General features: G+C 43.4%; 1 long non-coding RNA gene across 1 annotated transcript; it reads left to right on the plus strand.

The window, feature by feature from the left end:
• The first annotated feature begins 4944 nt into the window (after positions 1-4944).
• LOC309663151 lies at positions 4945-26391 on the plus strand. The gene is made up of 2 exons (XR_014265124.1): positions 4945-10425; positions 20424-26391. It is a non-coding gene; the product is annotated as an uncharacterized lncRNA (long non-coding RNA).
• Positions 26392-27886: the final 1495 nt, after the last annotated feature.

The following is a 27886-nucleotide window of genomic DNA, read 5'->3' on the forward strand; positions in this document are numbered from 1 at the left end:
CCCCCTTCTCATGTGGTTGCCGGCAGCTGCCTGCGGTCGCCCCAACTCCTGCGCTCAAGGCACGGGGACTTTCCAACAGGGGAAAAAATGACTTAATGAGAGTGGGAGCCGGGGGCGGGAGGGACAGGTCCCTGTAATCACCGCTCTGCTGTGGGGCCTGCGCGCCTCCGGGCCCTTCCCTGGCTTCCTGCTGCCAGCGCCCCCCTCGGGCTCTGCTAGGGGAGGGGGACGGGCTGGCGCAGGGGATCCCTTTTCAAGTTCCAGGCTCTTTGGGGCCCTCCGGCTGCCTTTGTTCCCTAGGCTTGCCCTGCATGGAAGCTGAGACGCCCCGTGATCCCTCTCTGGACTTTGTCCTTGAAGTTGGGGGGTGGCAGTCCTTCCTAGGAGCCACGGTCCTCTGCTGGTGGATTAGAGGGGTGCGGGATCGTGGAGAGCCCTTTGCCACTTCGCGGCTGCGCACTTCCAAATGCCTCCGGTTGCTGTGGCAACCAGGGCAGTTGAGGTGTGTCCGCGGGGCTGGGAGGCGCCCACCCCACCCCCCTTTTCTCGCCGCCCTCCGGGCCAGGCCGGGCCGCTGCGGTGCGCGGGGGTGGGGGTGTGCCGTTACCATGGCAAGGGTGCGCTAGGAGGGCACATTCTTCCCCAGGGTGGGAGCGCCCTGGGGATACGAGAAGGGGGGTGATGGGGGCGGCAGAAAGGGGAGGGGAGAGGGTCAGAACGAGGGAGGAGTCTCGGACAAGACGCTCCAGGGCTTCTGGGGTTGGAATGGGGAGTTTGGAATCTGCCCCCGCCACCCCCAGATCTCCGGCGATGTCTCGGTCCTCCCCCCTCACTCCCTCTGGGGTTCAAGCCCCTAAACCCCGTTTCTGGGGAAGGGATCCGAACTACCGACCCCGAAGGTCTTTTGGCTTCCTCCGAGGTCTGGTTCGCCGAGCTAAGTGTCCATCCCCTACCCCGCAAGCTGAGCTGCAGCCCAGACTGCGACCCGAAGCCCTGCAATTAAGCCCCTCGCCCTCCCCTGCGCCGCCCGCGGGTCCTCTGCCAGGCAGGGCCTGCACCGCCAATTACAGCATGCGCGCAGCAGCTGATTACTCCGGAGTCCAGGAAGCGGCCGGGGTGGGGACCTCAGCAGGTCCAGGCGGCGGGGTCCCTGGGGTAGTCCCCGGCCAGGGGTCCTTCACTGGTGCTTTGGGCTGCGGCCCTCTAGGCCAACGTCTCCGCTCCAGACAATACGGGGAGGAGGGTCTACTCGGTGCTCAGTCCTGCGCTGCCTCAGTTTCTCCCTCCTCGAATGCACACGGCACCCAGGGCAGAAAGAGCGCAGGGAGGGTGTGTGTGTGTGTGTGTGTGTGTGTGTGTGTGTGTGTGTGTGTGTGTGTGTGAGAACGCAAGAGTTCAAAGCCCTCAAGGCCGGGTCTCTTTCCCGCCGCAGACGGTCGCGTGGGTTTCTCCTGGCCCAATGTCCGGCCCGATGGACCCGGCTCTGTCGTGCTGAGCTAGCCCCAGGGAGGCTGACAGCCGGTATCGCACTTTTCTGGGAATCGGAAAACGGCGCCCCCGCTGGGCGGGAGGCTCCCGCACTTCTACCCCACAATGCAAGGCAGTCCGGGAGCCTGAGGGGCAACGACGTGGGGTATTCTGCCACCACCTTTGCCCCCTGCCATCCCTTCTTCCCTCTCCCCTCGCCTACGGGTCTGCAGTGGCTCGGGTAGAGCTCAAGTCTCCCGTGGTCCAGCTTCCCACATCTGGCCGGCAGCTGGGACCCGCCCACTTCGAACTGCTGTGGACCCAGCGCCCTCTGTTGGTGCGCAGCCGCGGCGCACCAGCTTTCCGTCCTGGACCTCCACCTGCCGCCGCCGGCCTGGGGTATTGCTCCAGTTCCAAGGATTTGGGGTTCCACCCATTTGGCGCCCCTTGCCGTTGGGTACACCCCACCCTCTGCCTCACGTCGCTCCCAAATCCGACTTCTTAGGCCCTTTGCTCTTTGCCGGCCGCGACCTCTCTGACTCTCTTTCCTCGATCCTTGAGTGCTCAAAACCTTGTCCGGCGACCTAGCTGTTCCCCAACCTCCCATCTTCTCTAGTCGTCCAGGCTTCAAGGGCAAGTTCTGAGGTGCGATCTCTCGGAGCCCAACGTGAAAGTCCGCAAATAGGAACATGATTACATAAATCGCCGCCCATCTGTTCAATGGGATTCCTCGCAGTGCCCTTAAAAATGAGGTGGTTTGAAGTATATTTAGGGACTGAGACTGAGTGTTTGCTCTTTATGGGGGGGGGGCGTGTGTGTGCAAGATACAAAATAGCACAGGGAAGGATCCCTCCTTTATCGCAACAAAAATTATAGATGTCATTTGCATTTTTAAAGTCTAAAGTAGGCAGTAAAACGCTAACAGAAATCATTTTTGGATGATAGAATTATAGGTGGTTTAAAATTTGTCTCTATTTTATCTACATTTTTCGTTTATCTATAATGAATATGTAATACTTTGGCACAATAATAATTCCATATCCAGAATATTTTTGCCCAAAATGTGAGAATCGAATTACATCATTAGAATACATTAAATTTTAAAAAGAACCCTTTTAAAAGTAGGAATTAGGGAGACCTCCTGACAAGAGCTAATATGATTACGTCATTGGGATTTTTCTTCTTAAAATCATAAAACTTTGTAGGGAAAGCAGGCTTCCAACCTCTGAACTTCAGGGCCTAGGGAACTGAGAAGTTGTTAGGAAGGGTCCTCAAGTCCACATGCATATCCAGTACTGTTGCGAATGGAATCGCTGATTTATTTTCCATTGTACTGCGTGTGTATAAAGATGCTGTCATGATTAACAATATAGAAAATAATTTTAATACCTTCTTCTCAGTCTTGATCCTCTTTGGTCTCTTTGCAGAACTACATTTCATTAAATGTCCTCCCCTTAGACATATTTAATCCTTTAGTCCACGTGTTTGATGTTGCACTGCCTAGTCCTCTCATCCTCCACTGCCTCAGGGATTCCATTCACTCTTTCCTTGTCTTTTTTCTTTTTATTTGGTGTAACAGAAAAGTTACAACAATAGTACAAAGAACTTTCCCCTTCCCTGAACTTGAGAATAAATTGCCTACACAATGCCTCATCACCCCTAATACTTTAATGTATATACTTTAGTGTATATTCTGCTACGTAACCTAATACAATGCTCACAATCAGGAAATTAACATTGATACATTAATACTGTCTAGCTCCCAGACCTTACTGAACTTTCATCAATTGGCCTAATGATGAAAAGATCCAATCCAGAATTATTCATTGCATTTAGTTGTCATGTCTTTCCAGTCTCCTTCAGTCTGAGACAGTTCCTAAGATTTCCTTTACTTTTATGACCAGGATGATTTAGAAGACTACAGACCTATTACATTGTAGAATGTCCCTCAACTTGGGTTTATCTGTTGTTTCCTCATGATTAGATTCAGGCTATACAGCTTTATGCAGCAATATTACAGATGTGAGTGTTTCACTCATTGCTTCATTATTTATTTTGATGCTTAGAATTTCCCAGACTCGGACAGCTGCCAGGCTGGCTTCTGTCACCACAATTCTTTGAGTACTTCCGTACTTTCTGGCACAACAAGATGTTCCGGGCTCGTCTTGTACTTTCTCTGCTCAAGTCCTGTAATCAGCCATTTCTCCAAGGGACTTTGTTTCTTTTAGTAGAGAATGGTATTTAGAAATCAAGATCTGGGTGCCAGGTGTGCTCATTGTTCTTGGGATATCACTGCTTCCGGGCCTTTTATGGAGAGTGCTAGGAAATTTGTGTATGATTAAACACACATTATCTATCTATCTATCATTTATCAAAGTATGTAGAAAACCATGTGTTCACACAATGCCTTCAATTCCCATCCAACACTATAGGATTTATTCTAATTTTCTCCCTTTTTATTTGTGTAACTTCCTTCTCCCTTCTTGTTGGAGTCATCCCTTTGTAAGTAACATGTTCCTGACTGCTGCTGCCGCCCCCTCCACTCCCCTTGCAGACATCCTCTTCTCGCATCTTGGCCTTGATAACCTATGACAGCCCAATGTCCACTCTGCCCCCACATGGATGCTTTCCTTTGTTAGCCCCACATTATGGCTTTTCAGCCAGAAAAACTAGTTCAGAAAGGCGGGCAGGCAGGAAGGCTGGAAACAATTTTACTCTCTTGAGGTTTAGATATAATTCTCAATCTTTCCTATTCAGTAAATGCCAAATGATCTTCCTGTTGAAAACTCTGGAGGCACTGGACTCCTTTATTTCTCTGACACCTCACATCCAACCCATCAGCAGATCTTGCTGGTTCTCCTTCAGTTTATATCTAGAGTTTGGTCACATGTCATCTCCTCCGTCATTGCCATCATGGTGCAGGAGACCATGGTCTCTTGCCTTGAATGACCGCAATTATCTCTTAGCTGATCTCCCTGCTTCTGCCCTTACAAACTACCAGTATACTCTATACACAGCAGCCAGAGTGATCCTTTTGAAGTATTAATCATGCAGTGCACCTCCTCTGCTCAAAATTGTCCAAACTCTTCCTATTTCACTCAGAACAAGTGCCAAAGTACTTATAACGACAGGGCCCTACAAGATCTGGCTCCCTACCACCTTCACCTCAACTCCTTCTACTCTGCCCTCATCCATTTTGCTTTAGCCACACTGACCTCCTAGAAGTTCTTTGAACAAAACAAATTGTCCAACCTCAGTGCCTTTGCACTCATTATTCTCTCTGCCTGAAATATGTTTCCCCTAGAAAACCACATGGATGTTGCCCCCCTGCATTCAGGACTTGACTCAAATATCTCTTTCCAAGAGAGGCCTTTACAGAGCATCCTATCTAAAAGAGCAGACCTTCTCTTACCTTTACCTTCCTTTATTTTTCTTCAGAGTATACATATACATATATATATACAAACATATACATATTTGATGTATTTGTGTATTTGTTTACTGTCTGCCTCTATGCTCCATAATGGAAATTCTGTGAGAGCTGAGACTCTCTCTCTCCCCCCCTCCACTCGCTTTCTATGGCAAGAATGGTACTGAGTACATAGTAGGTACTCAATAGATGTAAGTGAATGAATGAATGAAATGTCTTTGAGAATGACTACCAATCTGTCTTTAGGCCCAGTCTTCCTTTGTAGGATCTTTTCTGAAGTTCTGGCTGCCAGCTAAACATGTTTTGCCATGTGTCTGTGGCACCACAAACTAAAGCTTTATCAAGGCAGTTTCATGATCTCATGTATGTATTTGTTAATATAAGGAATGAAATTTTGTTTTGTTCCCTGCTGTCTTCTTAATGCCTAGAACAGTGCCTGGCATAGAGGAGGCACTCAGTGTTTGTTAAATGAATGAATGAACGATTTCCCCCTCAAACTAGTTCTCCCTGGTTTGCGTCTTCTCTTTGTAACATCATCATTTTCCTAGTTACTAAGGCTCAAAACTCCTGTCAACTTGGACTTTTCCTTCTCCTTTCTTTTCCATATTCCATGAGTGGCCAAAACCTGCCCATTCACTCCCTTCATCGGCACTGTCAATATCATAGTTCATCACACACCTCAAACGTCACAACGGCCTCCCAACTGGCCTCCTCAATCCATCTCTATCAGATTTTTCAATTTTTCTCTCCCCTAAAGTGCTCTGATCATGTCATTTCCTCTGGCTGAAGCTTTCAATGGGTCTTTGTACCAAATAGGGCTCTTAATTGAGAACAGTAGGAATGGACTCTGGTTCACTTAGGCAGAAGAGGAATTTACTGGAATGATATCAGGCAGCTCACAGAATTGACAGGAAGCCTCAAGAATCAGGTTCAGGAAATAGGCAGGAATCAAGAGAAGCTAGGCAGCCAGAACCTTATTCAGGTCTTGCTCAGGAGCAGCCTGATTTGGGGGCTGCTTCCTCTGGGCTCTGGGCTGTCTCTCACAAGGCCACTACCACCCTGAGACCTGACTGGTGCTGCCTCGAATCATAAACAGTCATCTGCTTCCTGGGGTCACTTGCCGAAGATTCAGAGTCCTGAGTGGGATCATTAATTTGGCTGTTTGACACTGTTGAGGTCATAGTTCTGTGACCTTCCTGCCAGGGGTCAAGGGATGTCTCATTAAGACATCCACTAAGGACGATACTCCAACACAGGAAGGAGGCTCAGATGCTGGGCAGCCTAAGAACCCAGTGTGTACCCACATACGGGTTCCTGAGCACGTCATTGAAGCTCTCCACCATCTGCCACAAACCATCACCTCTAGTTTTTTCTCCCTTGCACAACATGTTCCACTGAAGCAGGATTACATGCAGTCCCCTGAGCTGATCCTTCCTGCCTCAGCTCCTTGTAGCAACTAATCTCCAAAGATGGTTCCTATTGAACCACTCTTCCTGATATTCCCACCTAAGTATTGTCTCCTGCCCTTGAATCTAGGCTGGCCTGTGATTCATCTTCATGGATAGCATGCTGTGGAAGTGACACTGCATGACTCCCAAAGACAGGGCATAAGAAGTCTTGCAGAGGTTTCCCTGGTGGTGCAGTGGCTAAGAATCCACCTGCCGGGGCTTCCCTGGTGGCGCAGTGGTTAAGAATCCACCTGCCAGTGCAAGGGACACGGGTTCGAGCCCTGGTCCTGGAAGATCCCACATGCCATGGAGCAACTAAGCCCGTGCACCACAACTACTGAGCCTGTGGTCTAGAGCCCGCGAACCACAACTACTGAGACTACGTGCTGCAACTACTGAAGGCTGTGCACTCTAGAGCCCATGCTCTGCAACAAGAGAAGCCACTGCAATAAGAAGCCCGTGCACTGCAACGAAGAATAGCCCCCGCTCGCCACAACTAGAGAAAGTCTGTGTGCAGCAACGAAGACCCAATGCAGCCAAAAAAAAAAAAAGAAGTCTTGCAGCTTCTGTCTCAGCCTCTTGGAATATTTACTCTAGGGGAAGCCAGTCACCATGTATGAAGTCCATCTACTCTGAGACAACCATGCTATGAGGAAATCTAAGCAAGCACATGCAAAGGCTGTGTGGCAAGAGAAATTCCTGGCTAGTCCCCATCTGTTTCAGCTAATTCAGATGAGATGCCAGACTTGTGATTTTAAAAAGCCACTTTGGATATCCAGCACAGTTGAGCCTTCAGATGACTCCAGCCCCAACCTCCACCTGACTGCAGTTGCATAAGAGATCCCAAGTGAGAACTGCCCAGCTGAGTGTCCCATAGGACTGTGAAGATAATAATAAATTGTTATTTTAAGCCACTAAAATTGGGGGTGGTTTGTTCCACAATAATAGAGAATCAAAACAGCCCCTTTGTGGTATATATTTTCTCTCTCTGGAATGTTCCCCTACTCTCCTATCCTACCCATGTACCACTCATATCTGCATTTGTCAAACACCTGCTTAGTGTGGCTCAGGGCAGAGGAAAGAGCCATGCTTTAGGGGCCAAACTATGGGTTGAGAGGGGTTGAATCTTAATTTAGTCTCACTATCCCTGTGACCTTGGACAAAATAATTTCTCTGGATCTCAATTTCTGCATCTGCCATATGGAAATAAAAACACATGTCTCCTGGAGTTCTTCTGAGTACTAGATAGAAAATATGTAAAATATCTATGCAACTCGTCCATTTCAGTCTCATTGAATAGAGGTCTTCAGGAGATACCCAGCTTTCTAGACCTCCAGCAAATGGCACTCCCAAAGTCTAATTCTTGTCACTTGCAAACTATATGGTTTTGGACAAATCCTTTAAACTTCTTTGAGCCTTACTCTCCTCATTTGTAACACGGGTTTGATGATAATATCTGTGTAATGGGGCTTCTTGCCTGGGCTAGGGACTGGGCTGTCTCATGGTATTAGGCAACACTGCCCCCTTGAGACAGAACACCCAGAACCCTTAAGCCAGGTCCCTTAACCTATATGACATCAGGAATCCTTTGGAAGAGAACGAAACCATGCCCACAATTTGGGTTTGGGGATGAACAGACATGTCTAGTGGGCCAGGGACTGTGGTGGACCCCATACCACAGGGAAGAACAGCAGAAGCTCCAAGAGCGCATCACCCTGAGTGAGAAAGGGGTTTCAGTGGAGGGGGGGGAAAGGGTGCATCGAACAGAGCAGAGGGAAGACTGTTGTTTGGAATGGTGTGAGGCTGGATACGACCATCTTGTGGCTCAGTGCATCCCCATCTCCCACTCTCCCAGGGCCTTCCTTGTGAAGGAAAGATCTGGGGTATAACGGCAAAGACAGGGGTTACCAGGGGCACACATATCTCTACCATCGGAACCCTTTTGAGACGAAGAAGCAGCAGAATATCATTCTCTACCTCAGAGAGGGAGAGGCATGCCAGGAGGTCATGGGCACAGGGGTCCACTATACGATTCCAGTTGCATCCTGTGCAAAAACAGGGAAAACTAATTTCTGCTGGAAGGCAGAATAGTGGTTACCCCTGCAGGGGAAGTAGTGACTAGAAGGAAACATGGGGGGGATTCTGAGAGCTGGTAATGTTTTGCTTCTTCATCAAGGGGCTGGTTACACCAGCATGTTCATTTTATAAAAACTTGAGTGCACTTAAGATTTGTGTGCTTTTCTGTATCTTACTTCAATAACAAGTTAAAACACACACACACACACACACACACCTGTGTGGAAGATAAGCAGTCAATTCCCACTTCAAGCCCTTTGAAGTGCAGCCACATCAGCTAAGGGGGTAAGAGATTAGTGAGCTGAAGGCAAGGACCACCTGGTACCTGGCCAGACTTATTTCATTTCTCCCTCCATTCATTCACTCTTTCACTTACGGTTTATTTAGTATCTCTTAAACATTGAACACTGTACAACATGTAAGGGGATAAAAAAAATTATTAATAGCAGTAGCTTCCACCTATTGAGTGCTTACTTTGGAGTAGGCCCTGAACATACAGACCACTCACAATAATCCCATGAAGTATCATTACCCGCATCTATCAGTGAAAGAGTCTCAGAAAGGTTAAGCAAGTTGCTCAAGGTCACATAGCAAAAAAGTGTCTAGATTTTCATATGAACCTGAGTCTGTGTGAACCCAAAGCTGGGACACTTTTCACTGAGCTACGCTCTCCTCTAGGAATCTAGGGGGAGGAATGATCTGTTCACAAATTGTTCTGCCACGAGGCTTTAGAGCTGGAGTCAGACTGGGTTCGAATTTTGGTCGCATCCTTTTCTGTGACCCTCGGCAGGTTCCTTCACTTTTAAGCCTCAGTTTCCCCATCTGTATAATGAGGGTAAACATCACATTCTAGTGAACGCCTAGAACAGGCAGTCATAAATATTTTTGCAAAACTCGACCAGGGCCACAGTCAGGCATGGTCACGGGGTGGAAGGCGAATCCCTGACGCCCGTTATCTGAACCATTAGGGCCCGGTGGACTTAAGTGAGCCGGTGGGCCTTTATAGACCCGTTCGTGCTGGTAGAAACGGGCCGGGCGAAGAGCCTGCGTCCCAAAGGACACCCAAAAAGGGCCACCGCCTGCAGACCTACGACGGCGGCTTTCCGGGTCGGCTCGGCCGGCGAGAAGAAGCAATATCGCGAGACCTGGCGGGACTAACGGGTTTCCAGGCCGGAAGTGAGGAGGCGGGCCCGAGGGAGCGCGCTCCTTTTGAAACCTGCGGGAGGGGAGAGTGGGTTGGAGGTTGCTGTCCCTTCTGGGAATCGATCGAGCGCCGCAGGAGCGGGACGTTAGGTCAGCGAAGACCTCGGCATGGGATTAGGCCGGGAGTGGCCACAGCTTCGTTCATTGGGCAGCTACCCGGGGCCGGCCACGCTCCGTGAGCCACTGTGACGAAGCCCCTTCTTGTCTCCCCAGAGCTCAGCCCGGGCCGCTGCACCTCCCTCCAAATGTGGATAAAGTTCCCACCCTTTGGCTCAGCCTTTTAAGGAGCCTTTGTGGCAGCAGAGGTGGTTTGCTCTGACACTAACCAAACTTCACTTTCTGAACGCCCACTTACCCAGACCCAGTCTATGGCCATGGAAGGGATCTTAGCAACGTGTTTACAAGATAATGTTTTTATAAAATTAGCAAAACTAACATACTTTAACCCACATCTGTTAAGACAGCTGCCTCTTTCCACTGGGACTTTCCTATCTGGGAGCACTGAAGTAGCTAGGGCATCTTGGGGCATTTTTAAGTAGGGTCTTCCTGTGAGTAGGGCTTGAGTGTGTCTACTTGGCCTGCCTTTGGGTTCTGGGTTGTGCAGAGTTTAGAGTTCAGAGTTATCTTTACTGAGAGGCCCAGTAAAGCTAAAAGGGAAAAGGTTGTGTTTCTGAAGTGTCTCCAGATCTCGGATGGTGGCAGCCTCCTCATCCACCCCTGCCAGCGATGAAAGAAGGCCAGGATCTGGTGAGAAAGAACCATCAGAAGAACTGCAGCCATGGGTCCTCCCTCTGTGTCAGGGTAAGTTTGGAATTCTTGAACAGAAACAGAATCAGCTGGTGAACCGGCTGTGAGTGAATATGCATGCAAACATGTCTTTTGTTGTTTCTCAAGCCAAGTATATTTTTGGTCTGTTTCCCTGGAGACTGGAATAGGGAGAGGCTTTACCAAGTGTAGTATAATTTTGCCGACTCCACTTCCCTTCCAATTCCCCAAATTAGTCATGCTGTCTCTTCACCTGGACTGATTTTGTCCAAGGTCACTAACTTCTTTGTTGCTAAATCTAACTTTTCAGTCTTAATCTTAATTGACTCTCCTTTGCTACCAATGCACTTTTCAAATGTAAGTCCTATCCACCTCTACTTAGAATCTTTCAGTGGCTCCCCTTTGCTTTTAGGATAAGACCCAAATCTCCAACCTGCATGGTCAGACCCAGTCCTCTCCAGTGTCGTCCCAGTCACACACACTGATCTTTCATTTCTCCAATGAGCCATGCTCTTTTCCCAATACAAAACTTTTGCACGTGTTCCTTCACCCATTTTATATATGCCTCAGTTTATCTGTTAACACCTCAAAAACTGTGGGACAGTAAATTTCTGTTACTTAAGCCACTCAATTTATGGTACTTTGTTATGGCAGCTTTAGGAAACTAATACACTCACCAACACTTGTTATTTTCCATCTTAAAAATTACTATCATAGCCATCCTTTTGGGTGTGAAGTGGTATCTCATTATGGTTTTGGTTTGCATTTCCTTAATGCAAGTGATTTTGAACTTACTTTCACATGCTTATTAGCCATTTGTATATCTTCTTTGGATAAGTGTCTATTCATATCCTCTGTTCATTTTTCAGTTGGATTATTTGTCTTTTTATTATTGAGTTTTAGGAGTTCTTCTATATCTAGAAAGAAGTCCTTTATCCTTTATACGTTTTGCCAGCATTTTCTTCTCTGCTCACGTGGTCTTTTCACTTTCTTGTTGGTGTTCTTTGAAGCACAAAAGTTTTTAATTTTGATGAAGTCCAATTTATCTATTTTTTCTTTTGTTGCTGTGATTTTGGTATTTTATCTTTCATCTTGACCTAGCTCAAATGTTTCTTCCACAGGGAAGATAACATTCTTCTGATGTATGCTCTCAAAAAACCATCTTTGTAATTACAAATTTATTGGAGAGATTTATTTGATTGTCTTTTCCTCTAGACTGTAAACTCCAGGAGAGTAGGGTCTGAGTCTGCTTTCTCTCTTCCCATTTTGACCCCAGCAGAGTGCCTGCTATGTAGCAGGTGCTCAGAGTTCTTGAATGACTAAAATGTAGACTTGACTCTATGGACCATTCCCTGAAATGGAATGAAGAGTGAAACACCCTTCATGTGGTCTTGATAACATCCACTCTCCTGTTTCTCCTACTTCTTGGCTGCTCCTCGGGCTATTCTGCTGGTTCGTCTTCCTTTACCCATTCTGTGGTCACAGGCCCTCCTCTCTTCTCACCCTCCACACTCTCTTTGCCTCTGCTCCCAAGACTTTAATTACAAGTTGAAAGCTAATGACTCTCAAGTCTGTTTCCTACCTAGATGGTTCTCCTCAGCTGCAAACCTGCGTGTCCCACTGAAAAAAATGTGTATGCTTTTTGTTGAGTGGAGTGTTCTATAAATGTAAATTAGGTCTAGTTTATTGATAGTGCTCTTCATATCTTCTATATCCTTATGAATTTCTGTTAACTTGTTCTGTAAATTATTGACAAAGGGATATTGAAATCTGAGTATAATTGTGGATTACTCCTTACAGTTCTATCAATTTTTGCATTGTGAATCTCGGAGCTCTGTTTTTAGGTGCATAAACACTTAGGATTGTTATGTTCTTTTGTTGACTTGACCCTTTTATCATTATAAATTACCTTCTTTATTCTTGGTTATGTTTTTTCTCTGAAATCTACTTTGATATTATTATAGCCACTCTGGCTTTCTTTTAGTACCAGCATGGTATGTCTTTTTCTATACTTTTACTTTTACCTATTCATGTCTTTATATTTATTTATTTATTTATTCATTTATGGCTGTGTTGGGTCTTCGTTTCTGTGCGAGGGCCCTCTCCAGCTGCGGCAAGCGGGGGCCACTCCTCATCACGGTGCGTGGGCCTCTCACCATCGCGGCCTCTCCCGCCACGGAGCACAGGCTCCAGATGCGCAGGCTCAGTAATTGTGGCTCACGGGCCCAGTTGCTCCACGGCATGTGGGATCCCCCCAGACCAGGGCTCGAACCCGTGTCCCCCACATCGGCAGACAGACTCTCAACCACTGCGCCACCAGGGAAGCCCCACGTCTTTATATTTAAAGTGTATTTATTTTAGGAGGCACATAGTTGGGTCTTTTTCTTTTGTAATCCAAGCTGACAATCTCTGTCATTTAATTAATTCAATTACATTTAATGTGATTTTTAATATGGTTAGGTTGGTTATCACCTTGCTTGCTGTTGTTTTCTATTTGTCCTATCTGTTCTTTGTTCCCTTTTCCTCCTTTTCTGCCATCTTTTGGATCGAGTACTTTTTTTATTATTCCACTTTATTTGCTTCATTGGTTTTTTAGCTATAATTCTTTGTTTTTTTAGTGGCTGTGTAGGGTTTATAGTATACATCTTAAACTTACCACAGTCTATGTCTTCAAGTTCACTAATCTTTTCTTCTGCAGTCTAATCTGTCACTAATTCCTTTCAGTGTATTATTCATCTCACACATTGTAGTTTCATCTCTAGATGATTGATTTAGTTCTCTTAAAAACTATCTTCCATGTGTCTACTCTATTTTTGAACATATGGAATATAGCTATAATACCTGTTTTGATGTCCTTGTCTGCTAATCCTAACATCTGTCTCAGTTGTAGGTTGGTTCGATTGATTGATTTTTCTCCTCCTTACAGGTGGTATTTTTCTGCTTCTTTGTAAGTCAGCTAATCTTTGATGGGGTACCAAACATTGTGAATTTTACTTTGTTGTGAACTGTCTTATTTTCTATTCATTTGTGTTTGAACTTTGTTCTGGGGTACAGTTAAGTTACTTGGAAACAATTTGATTCTTTTAATTCTTGTTTTAAGTTGGGCCATAAAGGAAATCTCAGCATATTTTACAGGATTGAAATCTCTGCAAATTAGGCTAGAAGTCCATAATAAAAAATAACGACTTCCAGTTTCTGGGCTTAGAAGTCACTACTCTGTCCTGACAACAAATAAAAAGCTGAAAAAAGCTGAAAAGTCAACAACTCTTCTTAGATCTGTAAGAGAAGTGAGGTCACAGGGCAAACCACTGTCACCCAAATTGGAAGGACCAATGCAGAGAATCACAGCTTACTGTAGCAGAAGACCACAAGCTGAAACTTCTGCAGGAACCAGTGCTGGGGTAGGAAACCTGAACTGTAGTTGATGAATTGTTGGAGGCTCAGCATGGATAATTCTGAGAGTTAAAAACTCCAAGGGGACTCATTCATTGAGAGCCCTCCACTTTTTTTATGAGTATTACCTCCTGTAGTTCTACCAGGTTCTCAAGTGAATCATGAGAAAAATCCCCCTGTGCTTCTGGCAGGGGAGGGGGGAAAAGGAACCATTTTGAAATATACCAGAACATTCTGTTCTTTATAACAAGGTCTGTCCTCAGGAGAAACTATTTAACCAGAGCTTAACCTGCTGGGGTTTTATCAGAGCCTAACTGACCTGCGGGAAGGCTGACTCTAGCCTTCCAGTTGTGAGAAAGGAAATACTGAACTTCAGCCCCCGTCTAGCCATTCTGTCCCACCTAAGAGGGTAAAGGAGAATAAGAAGCATGTGTGAAGATCACAGTCCAGAGTCACAGACTCACTGAAAGACTGAGACCTAATCATAGGACTGTAAAATGCTTTCCCTCCCCCTATACCTTACACCATATTACTAAAGGCTATTTACAACAGTTTCTTTTACCCAGTACATCATGCCTGACAACCAAGAAAAAAATCACAAGTCGTATTAAAAGACAAAAAACACAGTTTGAAGACACAGAGCAAGCATCAGAACTAGACTCAGATATGGCAGGGATGTTGGAATTATCAGGCTGGGAATTAAAAACAACTATGATTAGTATGCTAGGAGCGCAGAGAGAGAAGGAAAATGACATAGCAGCAACTTGGATCTACATAAAGAAAGGAAGAGCACTGGAGAAGGAATAAGGATAGGTAAAATAAAAACTTTTATTTTTTAAATTCTCAATTGATCTATCAGATAACAATTTGTTTAAAATAATAATAGCAACAATTACTTGACTATATATATATTCTTATGCATGCTTATAAAAAAAGTGAAATGAATGTCAGCAGTGATAAAGGGATCAGAGGGAGGAATTAGGATGATTTTGTTACTATACAGTATTCGCACTACCTGTGAAGTGGTATAATGTTATTTGATAGTGGTCTTGGATTAGCTGTAAATGTATATTACAAATTCTAGGGCAACCACTGAAAAAAAAGTTTTAGAAAAAGTATAGTTGATATACTAAGAAAGGAGAGAAAATGGAATCATAAAATGCTCAAAACCACAAAAGGCAGAAAAATAGTGGAAGACAAAAAGTAGGGACAAAGAATAAGGCTGACAAATAGAAAACAGTAACATATATCATAAATATTAACCCAACTATATCAATAGTAATCATTTTGGACATCAAAGCTCTAAATGCACCAATTAAAAAACAGATTGTCAGAGTGGATAAAAAAACAAGAGCCAACTATATGTTGTCTACAAGGTACACACTTTAAATACAAAGACACATATAAATTAAAAGTAAATGGATGGAGAAAGATGTACCATGCTAACAATAACTGAAAGAAAGTAGGGGGACTTCCCTGGTGGCACAGTGGTTAAGAATCAGCTTGCCATTGCAGGGGACATGGGTTCGAGCCCTGGTCCGGGAAGATCCCACATGCCACGGAGCAGCTAAGCCCGTCGTGCGCCACAACTACTGAGCCTGCGTTCTAGAGCCCGAGAGCCACAACTACTGAAGCCCCTGTGCCTAGAGCCCATGCTCCACAGCAAGAGAAGCAACTGCAATGAGAAGCCTGTGCACTGCAAGGAAGAGTAGCCCCCGCTCACCACAACTAGAGAAAGCCCGTGTGCAGCAACAAAGACCCAACACAGCCAAAAATAAATAAATAAATAAATAATAAATAAATTCATAAAAAAAACAAACCAATACGAAACAGCTTGAGCACTAGTTGCTTAAAAAAAATAAACCCTAAAAAAAAAAAGAAAGAAAGAAAGTAGGAATAGCTACATTAATTTCAGATAGAGCAGACTTCAGAGCAGAGAAGATTATCAGGGATAAAGAGGGGTATTACATAATGATAAAGGAGTCAATTCTCTAAGAAGACATAATAATCCTTAACGTGTATGCATCTAACAACAGAGTGTCAAAATACATGAGGCAAAAACTGATAGAACTGCAAGGAAAAGAAGATGAATCCACTATTATGGTTAGAGACTTCTACCCCTCTATTGGAAATGGATTGATCAAGCAGGCAGAAAAATCAGTAAGGATACAGTTGAACTCAACAACACCATCAAATAACTGGATATAATGGACATCTCATGGACTTCTTCATCCAACAACAGCACAAGGCACATTCTTCTCAAGCTCACATGGAACATTCACTAAGATAGACCACATTCTGGGCCATAAAATACACCTTAACGAATTTAAAAGAATAGAAATCATACAATGGAATTAAACTAGAAATCAGTAACAGAAAGATAGTTGGAAAATCCCCAAATACTTGAAGATTAAACGACACACTTTTAAATAACACACGGGTCAAAAAAGAAATCTCAGAATAGCCAACACAATCTTGAAGAAGAGTGTGAAGTTGGAGGGCTGACACTACCCAGCTTCAAGACCTACTATAAAGCTACAGCAATCAAGACAGTGTAGTAGCAGTGATAGGACAAATAGATCAATGGAACAGAATGGACAGGGCTGATATAGACCCACATCAATGCAGTCAACTGATCTTTGACAAAAGAGCAAGAGCAATACGATGGAGAAAAGACAGTCTTTCAGCAAATGGTGCTGGAACAACTGGACAATCCATGTGCTAAAAAGAATGAGTCTAAACAAAGACCTTCCACCTTCACAAAAGTTAACTCAAAATGGGTCACAGACTATTTTTTGTTTCTTTTTATCTTTTTCTTGCCTTCTTTTGTATTGATCAGTATTTTTTTATTATTCTGTTTCCTTCCTCTATAACTTGTTAGTTACACATTTACTATTATTATTATTATTTTGTTACCCTAGATATTACAGCATACATCCTTGACTTAACAAAGTCTCCTTTAAATTGTACTTTTACCTTTCTCTAGACAATTCAAGGACCTTACAACACTTTAATTCTGTTTAGCACCCTCCTGGCTTTCATACTATTGTTTATTCTAATATATTATAAACCTCACAATAGATGACATTTATTGTTCTGAACAGTCATTATTCAATGAAATTTACCTACAAATTTACCCTTTTTTCTGCTTTTCATTCTTTCTGCATTTCCCTTCTCTCTGGTAACTTGGTTCTCGAGGTCCTGGTTGCCTTGGTTGTTCTTTGATGTCATCAAACAGCTATGGTTTGTGTTTTATCTAGCTTTAATATTTGTTTTCAGCGAGAGGGTTATTCTGGCACTAGCTACTTCATCATAGCCTGAAACAGAGTTTCTTTCCTGGGTTCTTAATCTTTCCCTCAATTCTAGCTCTTTCTGCTTAGTGTAAAAAATCAGGTATTCACAATTCCCTAAACACAACCAGCCATTTCAGATCTCTGTGCCTTTGTTTATGCTGTTCCTTCTGCCTATCCTCAACATCCTCCTTGTTTTTATGGCTAAGAGTCCCTTTAAGTCTCAGCTCATATTGACAAGTTTTCTGGGACCCTACCTCCACCCTTGCATCTTGGGTGAACCTCTGTTGTATCAGTTATCACATTGTGCTATAACTGTTATCTATCCTCTATACCAGACTTACAGAGGATACTTTAGGGATTCCCACACCTAGTATAGTGCTTAGTACAGTACAAGACATTTTTTGATTGAATGAATGACAAGCATATCCTTCAGATGATCCTTCTCAAATCTTGTGCTAGTTAGGCTCCTCTGATTGCAAGGGATGGAGACACCCTCCCCACTATAGATTTATTCTGATGATATCACTTTATTCTAATGTCATCATCTACATCATCTACATATGGCAAGAAGTTCAATAAATATTTTATAAGAAACCAAGAACAGTTAATCCTTATGTAGCCTGGGGCATAATTTGAGAACTAGAAGGTGATTTAGAACCTTAAGTAAACTTGTGACTGGGTCACAAGGGTTATCATGCCCACAACATCATAAGTGCTTCAGTTCCCTGCCATCATGGGGACTCAGCTTGTTTCTTTCTTTGATTCTCCTACTCTTCCTGCTGGCGGCCAACCCCTCAACCTCTTCTCTGAATATCATTTGCTTGTTCATTGATTTTGCTTACTCATAGCTTCTGCTTCTTTGTGGCCTCAAAACCTTTGCACTTGCCCCCTCTTTTTGTGTTCACTCAGTTTCTCAACCTGTCATCAACTTCCGACTTCTGCATCTCAGTTTCAGCTCCACAAGAGAGTGATCTGATTAGTTCATTTAGACAGCGTCAATTCTCTTGGCAAAGCTCTTGTGCCAGGTCACATCATGGTCATCATTCTTTCATTTATTTGCCTATTTAACAAATATGCACAGGCCACCGGCTCACTTCTAGATAATCTATCATAAGGTAGGTGCCCAATCCTGGGCTAACAGCTGTGGTTGGGGTAGAGTGGAGGACAAGGTCATAAAGTGGTAACAGTGTGGAGATCTATATTTAAGAAACTGTCTTAGGAAGGGGCTGTGGCCACACCATGCATTCTAAGCCTTGGCTAGTTCAGGAAACAAATTCCAGCAAGACTTTTGAAAATAATTCAAAATTGAGAACCCTGGTGCTGAGCGAGCGGTATCTTATGTTCTGGTGAGTAAGAGTGTCTTTTGTTTGAGTACTGAAGGTGACAGAGTTAGTTTGGGGGATGGGAAACAGAATTCATTTTAAGATGAAAACTAAAGAGTTGATTTGTATTCTGGCCTGGTGAGTGGTTGTCCCACCTTTGCTGCAGGAACACCTGTAAGGTCAAGATTCCCTAAGAAATTCTGTCCCCTAAAACCATGAGATACATCTTGGTCTGGAAGATGTTCTGAGGAAAGAAGCTTAGAATGTTTGATTTTGGATTAAATGCACAGTTCAAAAATTTTAAAAAACTGATCCACAGATGAATTGTTGAAATGATCCTCCTGGATGCTGAATAGTATCAGCCAAAAATGGGGATTTGATATTGACATGTTCTTTCCTATGAACAGATCCAGCTTACTTCCTCCCACCTTTCTTCCCTCCCTCCCTCCTTTCCTTCCTTCCTTCCTTCCTCTTTCAAAATGTTTTCCTTTTTTCAAAAACTCAAGAAATACATCACATACACTTAAGTGTATTACATGAATATGTGTCGTTTAAAGATTAATCATCCAATGAATATTCATGCACCCACTATTTAGGTTAAGAAACAGAACATTCTGAGGGTTCCATATGCTCCCTGTGGACCCTTCCACAGTTACATCCCCCTTCCTCCTCCACAGAGACAACCTCTGCCTGTCTTCTGTGTTAGTTCTATCTTCTAGTCTCTATAATTATCCTTATAATTTCTAATACCTTGGTATTCCTCTACCATATATTGTTTTGTTTCATAAAACAGTAACATGCACAAAACTGGATTAGTAAGGACAGTGTATCGTTGCCTCTTTAGATGAAGGTCCTCAGGAGAATGTGAAACGATGACCTCTGGGTCAGAGGTGACCTCATGTTCACTGAAAGTTTACAGGGCAAAGTCTCAAGTGAGTCTATGGGAAATAGGACTCATCAAAATTGGCCTACATGGCAGGGTGAAGTGTCAGACAAATACTGGACATCAGGCAGAATATAGTCAGGAAGAGTGGGCGGCTCTGTATTTTGTGATTTGAAGTTCCTATGGCCTACTTGCAGCTCTCAGGAATGGGTCAGAGCAAAACATTTTTGTGAGAGTGAAATAAATATCTTCAAACAATGCAGGCAGGAGAGCATCAAGGGAAGAGCAGGGACTTCATCCACACATGGTCAAGACAAGCCTCCTGGTGATGCTCCAAACGCCAGAACCAACTAAAGGTTTATAGTCAACCAGAAGGGCTGTGGGAATGAGCCCCTCAAAACGAAGAGATGGAAAGCCTTCAGCATCTGCGATGCTGCTGCTGTTGTTGATGGTGATGATGGTAGCTGAATGCTCACTCTGAGCCCTGCGTGGTGCTAAGCAGTGTCCATTTTTGTCTCATTTAATCTTCATAACAATCCAGAGAGGTAGATATTAATATAATGCTTGTTGTCCAAATGAAGAGATTGAGCATCTGAGAGTTTCTTAATTAAGAAACTGGCCCAGCGTCACATAGCTGGTAAATTGCTTCAGATGTTTTCCAGGGATCAAGGCCACATTATCTGCTGGGAGAGAGATGAAGAGACTAGCACAGGTGGTGAACTGATGGGAGCACGCTTGAGTTAGTGGCAGTAATAATAAAAATAGGGGCATTCCCTGGTGGTCCAGTGGTTAGGACTCAGTGCTTTCACTGCCAAGGGCCCAGGTTCAATCCCTGGTCGGGGAACTAAAATCCCACAAGCTGTGTGGCCAAAAAAAAAAAAAAAAAAAGCATTTACTGGATGTGCACTAAGTACCTGACATAGTTCTAAGCACTTTTACATGCATTAATTTGAAGTGAAATAATACCCAAATACACAGAACTGGCACATGAGGCACCAAGCTTGAGGCTTTTGGAAAACTTAGAAATACCCTCTGGCCACATCAAACAGGCAAAAAAAATCCTAGCTGTACTGTAGATGTTTCTTCTGCTCAGAGGTATCCATTTATTCAAAATTTATTTATGAAATGCCTCTTGTCTCCCAGGTACTGTTTTAGGCACTGAGGACATAGCAGAGAACAGAACAGGCTCAAGGAGAAGAGGAAAGTTCAGAAACATAAAAAGAAATAAAGAAATATTCAGAAGCATCTGAATTTTTGACCCTCTGATCAACACCACCAGCAAAGGAAAAAGAGAAGTACTATTACATTTGCTACTGGTACTACAAAACTGTGCCCTTACCTAATTTCATTTCAGCAAGCCTTTACTGTGAACTATTAATGTGCCAGGCACCATGTGCGGAGGTGCTGGCCCAAAGATGAAGATGAGGTTTCTCTCCTTGGGAAGCGCAGTGTGGGAGACAGACAGGTAAGCGGATAATTATATTACAGATGATTCGTGCTATGATTGAGGTGTGAACAAAATTCTATAGGAGCAGAGAAGAGTGACTAATTCTGCCTGGAGTGTCAGATAATGTTTAATGGAGAAGAGGACATCTTAACTGGGTCTGAGGGAGGCTAGGAGATGGCCAGGTGGAGATGGAGAGAAAAGACATCTAGGGAGGAGTCATTTGTGGATAGAATGATGAAGTTACAGAGCTAAGTTCTGAAATATGGACTGCACATGGGACAGCCTGGATCCCTCAGACAATGGTGGGGAGGGGTAGTCCACAGGGTTAATGATTTATTGGAAAGGAGGATTGAGACTTGTGTTGCTACCAGTTAAAATAACTGAGTTGATAAGCAACCCACTGACTGTTTCTCTATGCAGAAACCATTCAGGCGTCCACCATAGTTTTTCCACTCTATGTTTAAGCTAAAGTATCAAAAAGACTTAAAGCACTGCTGTACATATTTGGGGAGGGCAGTGTAAGTTGGTACAGCCCACATAAAAAGCAGATTGTCAATACCTCTAAAATTACAAATGCTGCATATATCTTGTGACCAAGCAGTTTCACTTCTAGGAATTTATCTTCAGATGCACTCACTGGCACATGAAATAACTTATGCACGAGTATCCATCGCATCTTGTTTGTTATAGCAAAAGACTGAATGCATATTAAATGTTCATCAAGAGGGGACTGGTTAACTAAATTATGGTATCTCTTTAAAATGGGGTACTATTCAGTTTAAAAAGAAAACAAAGAATAAGGTAGCTCTTTATAGTCCTGTTTGGAATGATACATTGTCAAATGAAAAAAAGCAAGGGACAGACCATTTGTATAAAATGGGGATGGAGAGAATTCAGGTCTTCCATAGAGTGTTCCAGCAGTTGAATTAAAGAACCCTGGGCTGCCCTGCCTCCAGACTCCTTGTGATAGGTGACAAGAAATGTCAGCTGAGAAGGAGTCTTCTGTGACTTGTAGCCAAAAGCATACAGACACAGACCTGAGGTCTGCAGAGGTCTTTGTGTTTGGAGCAGGAATAATGCAGAAGAGGGAGTTAAATCTTTGACTTGCAGAAATTCTCCAGTTGACTCCATTTTAACGCCAGTGGGCATCCCCAAGTGCTTCTTCCCTCTGGGTATCCTGAGCTCTGTATCTCAGAGCAGCCAGTCATTCACACGATGCAGCTGTGGGGATTTCTGTGCAGAGATGCAATCTGGCAGAATTCAACTTGCCTTCTTTTAAAATACAACCTCATCAAAGTAAGAACACTAAAAGCCTGATAGAATCTATTTGTAGTCAGGGGCAAGAGGGCAATACACTGGATGCTAGAATCAAACCTAGCCATTCTCCACCCACAGGGGGACCCAGATAATCCTGACCTGCCATAGTGACTATAGAGCTGAGAAGTCTCTGGATCAAGCTTCATGTGGTCTGAGAACTTGTCCACACAGCTGAAACTGTCCTGTCAGTATCCTCCAGACAATTTTGAGGACTCACTGTCACTCACTTATCTATTCCTTCAAGAAAGTTATTTGTCCCTGGCACTCTGCTAGGTACTAGAGATACAACAGTGAGCAAAACTGAAATGGCCTTGCCTTTATTGACTTACAGTCTAGAGGAGGAGATGGCAATTAGTTGAATAATTATCAAATAGGTGTACAATTACAACTGAGCTAAGTATTGTAAAGGAAGTGTTCATGGTGGATAAGAGTGGTTAAGAAAGATACCTATATTAGAATGGGATCAGGGAAGGCCTACCTGAGGAAATGACACTTGAGCTGACATCTGAAGAATGAGTGAGAGTTAATTAGGTGATGTCGGAGAAAAGCATTCCAGCAGAAGGAATAGTTCCTGCAAAGGCTCTGGGGTTGGGGGTAGCATAGAACACTCAAGGAATTGGAAGAAGACCAGTGCGGTTGGAGGGCAGAGAGTGAGGGGGTGTGCTGGGAGGTGAGGCTGAAGCCTGGAAAGGCAAAACCAAGAGACACGTAAAGTATTTTTGTAAGAGCGATGGAAAACCATTTGTAGTACAGAGTGTTAGTTGCTCCCCAATATCCATTTTCCCCTCTGTTCTTTTAGTATTCAAGTCCCAGAGTTTTGGCTCAGTACATTCAGATCCCAGAGTTTTGGTTACCCAGTTAAAGACTATTTTCCAGACTCCTTTGCACATAGATTTGGCCATGTGACCAAGTTCTGACCAGTGGGTTGTGAGCAGAAGGACAGGCTTCCATTTGCTCCTATTTTCTTCTCACTGGCTGGTGTACAGACATGATGGTCCGGGCTGGAGGAGTCATCCTAGACCGTGAGGTGGAAGCCATATGCTGAGGATGGCAAAGCAACAAGATAGAGGGAAACTGGCTCCACATCACCATGGAGCAGCCCTAGCAGCCCCAGACTGTTAAACTCAGACTATATATGACAAGTTAATAAATTTCTAACCTGTGTAAACTACATATTTTGGTCTTTATCATAGAAGTTACACCTATATTCTTAGTGACTGTTACAGACTGAATGTTTGTGTCCCCTCGAAGTTCATATGGTGAAATCCTAACCCCCAGTGGTATTAGGAGGTGGGACCTTTGGGAGGTGATTAGGTCATGAGGGTGGAGCGCTCATGAATGGGATTAGTGTCTTTATAAAAGAGGCTCCAGAAAGCTCTCTTGCCCCTTCTGCCATGTGAGGACACAGTGAGAAGACGGTCATCTGTGATCTAGGAAGGGGGCTTGCAGCAGACACCGAATCTGCCAGCACCTTGATTTTGGACTTCCCAGCCTCCAGAACTGTGAGAAATAAATGTTTGTTATTTAAGCCACCAGTCTATGGTATTTTTGTTATGGCAGCCTGAAAGGACTAAGACAGTGACACACCACTGAAATGTTCTAGGTGACAGAATCAGATTTCTCTCTTGAAATGGTCGCTCTGGCTGCTGTGTGGAAGGTAAAAGCAGTGAGAACAGTCAGAAGCTATTGCAGCCGCCATCAAGGAGCCTGGTATCTTGGACCTGCAAAGTAGCTATGAAGATTGGACCGGACTCCATTAGAACACCTTTCGCCTGGTGTAGTGGAAAGAGCATGGACTCTGGCCTCAGGGAGAGCTAAGTTCTGCTCCTGGATCCACTACTCTGTAGCTGTGACCTTGGGCAAGTTACTTAGCATCTTTGAGTCTCATCTGTAAATTCAAATTGAGGTTCTTTTGAGGGGCTGTATGGTTAAGTTTAAGATGGCCTTCAGAATTGAACTGCAACATCAGCTCTTCTCTGGGTCTCCAGCCTGCCGACCTACCCTCAGAGACTTTGGACTTGCCAGTCTCCATAATCACTCTTTCCTTAAGATAAATGAGCCAATTCCTTAAGATAAATCCCCCCTCCCAGCTATCTATCTATCTATCTATCTATCTATCTATCTATCTATCTATCTACACATCCTATTAGTTTTGTTTCTCTGGAGAACCCTAATACAGGAATAAACTTTCTATTGGTTTATAATATACATACAGCAGAGTGCACAAATATGAAGGACACAGCTCAATGAATTTGTACAAAGTTAACACACTCAACCACTCTCCACAAGAAGATATAAAACATTGGAATTCTGTGAAGACAGCTGTGGCAGAGGCATAGTGTTTCACTCTAAATCCCTACATAAAAACAGACATAACAATTAGATAGCAAAACTAAAAACCCATGGATAATGTTTACAACAAAATTAGGTGGTAAGGTATCCCCACAAAGCCCAAAATACAAGTGGGTGAGGACAAGGCAGCAAGACGGAATTGGCAACTGTGCAGAAGAAAGCAGAGGGAAGTAGTGGGCTTCTTATGAAACTGAGAACAGGAGGGACATAAAGATAACTGATAGGTGTTCATGCGTTAATTAGAGAAAGCAGAAACTGGGAGGGGTTCTACCTAATTCAATCATGGGTGAGTGCAAACAGCCTACAGGAAGGTCTGAAATAAATGGAGCTCTCTAGCCCTTGTGAACTCCCAAGACAGCCATCAGTCAGGGCTCTCTGCCAGGACAGGAGACCATGCTGAGAAGAAAGTACTTGGAGAAGAGTCAAAATTGGGCAGGATAGGTACAACAAAGATAAAGACAAGACAAGGCCCAGACAAGAGTGGGGAAGGGAGTAGAGTCAGGAAATCTGAGAAAGCATGCTGCCACATTTTTTATTACTACATGAAAATAGCAGAAAAAGGAACTCTGTGAAGTTAGAAGACTCACTCTGACCCACGTTTCCCTCTAAAGATTCAGGATAATTAATTTCATGTAAAAATAAACAATAGAAAAGTACTGAGTCCAAATCAATTACAAAGTTATAAGAAAATACGCAGAGCCTACAGGCAAAGAAAGCATGCGTGAAAGACATGCCCACAGGGCAGATAAAAACGTTAACTATTTAGAAAGAAGATAAAAGATGTTTAAAATAATACAAGACATAAAAGGACAAGATAAATCAAGTTAGAGATGGTCTGAAATGAGATGACAGAACTCAGAAAAGAATTAGAAATGAACGAAAAGTAATTTCAGAAGGAAAGGCTAAATTGTAAAAACACTAGAGTGAATTAACACAGCAGATAACGCCTTAAGAGAAATAGAAGGTGAAAAGGAAGAAGACATTAGAAATTGACATGAAATTTTGAAAGAGATGAAAAGGACTCAAAGAAAAAGAAAATTCCAAATATTGAAAATAGGTGAGTAAGACTTAACACACAGTAAATAGAAATCTCTGAGGAAGAAAATCTAGGCAAGGAAACAGAATGGATACCGTGGGAAGGCCAGCCCTCAGCAAGGAACTGAGGCCTTCTGCCAACAGCCACTTGAATGAGCTTGGGTGTGGGTCTTCCAGCCCCAGTCAGTGACTGCAGTCCCCTCTTTGTAATCTTCATTATAACTTCATGAGAGACCCTGAACCAGAACGACCCAGCGAAGCCGCTCCTAAATTCCTGATCTCAGAAGCTGGGAGATAATGTGTCACTTCAAGCCACTACATTTCGGAGTGATTTTTTTTTTTTTTTTTTTAATGCAGCAATGGATAACTAATGGAATGGGCATCAGGATAGCTTCCAGTTGGGGCTATTTCAATGTCCCTGCTAAGCACATCCTAGTATATGCCTTATGGTGAATATATATGCATTTCTGTAGGTTATAAACCTACAGTGAAAATGCTGGGTCACAGGATATACATATGTAAAGCTTTAGTAGGTACTGCAAAAGTGTTTTCTACAGTGCTCGTATCAACTTACACTCTCACCAGCAGTGTATAAGAGTCCCTGTTGCTCATATTCTTACCAACACTTGCTGTTTTCTGTCTGTTTTCATTTTAGTCATTTTGATGGATTGTAGTGGAATCTCACTGTGGTTTTAATTTACATTTTTCCTAGTGTCTGATGAGGTTTAGCACCTTTTCAAAAGCTTAACGGCCATTTAGATTTTCCATTTATAAAACACCTGTTCAAGTCTTCTACCCATTTAAAAAATTGAGTTGTCTGTCTTTTCCTGATTGATTCTTTTTATAGTTCTGAGATTCATTTTATATTCTGTAACCAGTCCTTTGGCAGATGTATAATATTTCTTCTCCCACTCTCTGGGTTTCCTTTTCACTCTCTCAATGATGACTTTTTTTTTTTTTTAAATAAATTTATTTATTTATTTATTTTTGGCTGCGTTGGGTCTTCGTTGCTGCGCGCGGGCAATGTGCGGTCTTCTCATTGCGGTAGCTTCTCGTTGCGGAGCACAGGCTCTAGGCACAGGGGCTTCAGTAGTTGCGGCACACAGGCTCAGTAGTTGTGGCGCACGGGCTTAGTTGCTCCGTGGCATGTGGGATCTTCCCGGACCAGGGCTCGAACCTGTGTCCCCTGCATTGGCAGGCAGATTCTTAACCACTGTGCCACCAGGGAAGTCCCTCAATGATGACTTTTGATAAACAGAAGTTCTTTTTTTTAAAATTAATTAATTAATTAATTTATTTTTGGCTGCGTTGGGTCTTCGTTGCTGCGTGCAGGCTTTCTTTAGTTGTGGCAAGCGGTGGCTACTGTTTGTTGCGGTGTGCAGGCTTCTCATTGTGGTGGCTTCTCTTGTTGCAGAGCACAGGCTCTAGGCGCACGGGCTTCAGTAGTTGTGGCTTGCGGGCTCTAGAGCACAGGTCAGTAGTTGTGGCGCACGGGCTTAGTTGCTCCATGGCATGTGGGATCTTCCCGGACCAGGACTCGAACCCATGTCCCCTGGCTCGAACCCCTGTCCCCTGCATTGGCAGGTGGATTCTTAACCACTGTGCCACCAGGGAAGCCCCTAAACAGAAGTTCTTAATTTTAGTGTAGTCCAGTTTATCAGTCACTTTTCATATGGTTAGTTATTTTAAATTTTATGTCCTATTTACAAAATATTTGCCTACTCTAAGTCATGAAAACATTTTCTTAAGTTATCATCAAGAAGCTCTATTCAGTCTATGATCCATTTAGAATTGATTTTTGTGTATGGTGTGAGGTAAAGATTAAGATTTACAATTGCTCCAGCACCATTTATTGAAAAAAAAATCATTTCCCCAGGGTATTAGAACTTTATCACAAATCAAGTGACCATACATTTAGAGATCTGTTCATGGAGTTTGCTCCATTTGTCTATCCTTGCCCCAATACCATGCTGTTTTAGTTATTATAGATTTATAATGTTTTGATATCTGGTTACCTGGTAGATAAGCTTTCCAACTTCTTTTTCTTCAATATTGTCTTTGCTGTTTTGGCTATTTGATTTCCATATAAATTTTAGAGTCAGCCTGTCAATTTCCACTGAAACATCTACTGGGATTTTGATTGGGATTGCATTCAATCTCTTGATAAATTTGGGGGAAATGGATACACTATTGAGTCTTACAATCCATTAGTATATTTTTTCTCTGTTTATTTAGGTTTTCTTTAATTTTTCTCACTAATGTTTCCTAGTTTTGCATGTAGAATCTTGAATATTTTTCATTAGATTTATTCCTAGGTGTTTGATGCTTTTTTGATGCTGTGTTAAATGATATCATTTTAAAAATTTCAATTCTAATTGTTATTGCTTATATGTAGAAATACACTTGATTTTTAAATATTGACCCTTATATCTAGTGACCTTGATAAATTCTTTTG

The sequence above is a fragment of the Balaenoptera physalus genome, assembly GCF_965194825.1.
Source record: "Balaenoptera physalus genome assembly, chromosome: 6".
Taxonomy (NCBI): Eukaryota; Metazoa; Chordata; class Mammalia; order Artiodactyla; family Balaenopteridae; genus Balaenoptera; species Balaenoptera physalus.